General features: G+C 43.0%; 1 protein-coding gene across 2 annotated transcripts in view; it reads left to right on the forward strand.

The window, feature by feature from the left end:
* dpyda.1 (dihydropyrimidine dehydrogenase a, tandem duplicate 1) overlaps positions 1-2,500 on the forward strand; it is a 104,522-nt gene that overhangs the window by 44,989 nt on the left and 57,033 nt on the right. The gene's annotated exons all lie outside the window — the stretch shown is intronic.

Here is a 2,500-nt window from a genome sequence, read left to right on the forward strand (position 1 = left end):
TGTGTGTGTGTGTGTGTGTGTGTGTGTGTGTGTGTGTGCGTGCGTGTGTGTGTGTGACTGTGCTCACAGCTGTGGCTGTGCCGTAGTGTGCATGGTTCAGGGTATGTTGTCCCCTTCTCTTACACTTTAAAGTGAAAAGACGCAGGTGTTAAAAATGCCACAATGTTAATGATGTGGAATAATATGAATAATGAATAATGTGCATACATGATGTATAGTGAAAATAAGATTTTGTACTCGACTATCAGTGAAAAAGATTTTGGTCTGTGGAAATCTTTGAAGATACGTATACATTATACTAAATAACTGTGGCGTTATGTTGGGATGGTAAGATGACATTGCTATGTCAGTAGCCAGTGGCCTGCTACATGTTGATAAATATATTAATGACCCTGCATTACCAAGAGAACCACAGAACGTATGTCCCATTAGCCAAGAAGAATACACTATTTTGGAGAGAGATGATATTGCAAATCATTGAATAATTCACTGTGGTCTTTATTATTAATTAGCCAGTGCCTAGCCATACTCTCGATGCAAACCATGTACCTTCCACACATCCCTCCTACTGGTCAGCCTTTGACTTCAGGTATATCTGTATGCAGAGATCAGTTCAACTCCACTGGAAACTCTAATTATGCTCATTCAGCCTTTTGGTCAGTGCATGTAGGAGGGGGGATTGTGGTCATTAGAGAGAGTGCGGTCATTAAAGACTTGACATACATCATATCTTATCATGATTTCTCCTTTTTAAGTCCTGTTAGGCTCAAATGTAGGTGATGGCGTTTGAAAATGCTTCAAACAGAAGCCACACACACACACACACACACACACACACACACACACACACACAACCTGCAGTAGCTCAGCGAGTGATCAGGCCCACTATATTTCAGCCCTCACAAGCCAGGTTGCAGTAAGGTTGTTTCTCTCAAGTCACGATAAAAATAACTCTTTCAAAGTTTTCATTTAATGTGTTAACTCCGAGACTTCCCTTTCATTTCGATCCCTTTGATGCAACCAGCAACCATTTCGGGAACAACATTTGTCAGGCATATACGGTATCGTAAAGGGTAAATATTCAAGCTGTTATTAATATTTGCATTTCATTCCCCTTTTTTTCATTTTATTTCGTGGTATTTTCCCGCTCACTGTATTACACTGTTCAGTGCAGAGATTAAAAAAAGGACTATAGGGATTTGGGCTGGATATATGAGTCTCTCTCTCTCTCTCTCTCTCTCTCTCCCTCTCTTTCTTTCTTTCTCTCTCTCCCGCTCCCTCTCTCTCCTCTTGCACACTGTGCTTGTCTAATCCCATGGTGGGAAATATCATAAACCCTATCAGCGGCATCCTTTATTTTATTTTATTTAAAGCAAAGGAAACTCATTAAAATTCAGATAGTGAAGTTTTTTTTCCCCCCCACTCCCCCCTTCACCTCCCAATTTCAAGAGATTCTTTTGATTCTCCGTCATCACTCCCTCTCTTTCTCTCTCTCCCTCTCTCTCTCTCTCCCTCTCTCTCTCTCTCTTCCTCTCTCCCTTTTCCACATTTGTTTCATTTCGCTGAGTATTAGCTTCATTGGGTAACATCACATAAAAAAAGAACAGTGCCTTCACTTGCGCTCATTCTTTTGTGTCGCGCTGGCAGTGAAAATGTATCACAAGTAATGTCTGTGGACTTTTTTTAATTAATAGGCTGAAATAATCCCCTGATAGTCTTACTTGAGTGATGGGCAGCACAATTAAACAAGACTCCTATCTCCAGTTTCCTTTTGCTGGCGCTGCCACTCCAGTGTCACACTCTCTCCATTTGCGTTGAGTCACTGCAAATGATGAGATGAGCACCGCGACATTTACTCGCTGTAAACGCACTGCCTGACAACACCATAGAGGTACAGTGGAATTTGCAGAGCTTGGGAGGGAAAGCTCCACAAGGGCTTATTTTGTTTGATTTCTAAAAGAGATTTAAAGAGGAATGCTCTGGCGTGCCAGAGAACTCTCGACTCGTTCGATGCCTATTAGCTGCACTCGGGCTGCTATTAAGCTTGCATTCAGGGTCCTTGCTTATGCCGTCAGCGCATTGTTATGGGAAGAAGAGAGAAGCGCAGACAAAATGGGTTTAATACTCTCCGCCAAACACTAAGCTTTTTTGTCCCTTATAAGGCGCTTTTCAAATCAAGGCCGTTGTCATGCCACTCATTCCACCCCCCCCCATCTCATTCTCTCCACTCTTTAATTGTTTCAGAAAAGCATCCTACGTTCTTTGTGAGGCGCGAGCCTCAAGGCTTTCTGCGCAGACCCGTGCTATCTGTCCCCATTGCTCTGTCACTTCTCTTCTATCCTCCAATGACTTCCACACAGCGTACAGCACAGGCCCTTTGTGCCTTTCAATCAAGGAAGTAGTAGTTGCTAAGCTCTAAAAGGTATATCGATCCTACAGTCCAGAGACAGACGGACGGACACAAACACTTGTGCTCACTCGCGGTAGAGGACATCACAAC

The sequence above is a fragment of the Alosa sapidissima genome, chromosome 17 (assembly GCF_018492685.1).
Source record: "Alosa sapidissima isolate fAloSap1 chromosome 17, fAloSap1.pri, whole genome shotgun sequence".
Taxonomy (NCBI): domain Eukaryota; kingdom Metazoa; phylum Chordata; class Actinopteri; order Clupeiformes; family Clupeidae; genus Alosa; species Alosa sapidissima.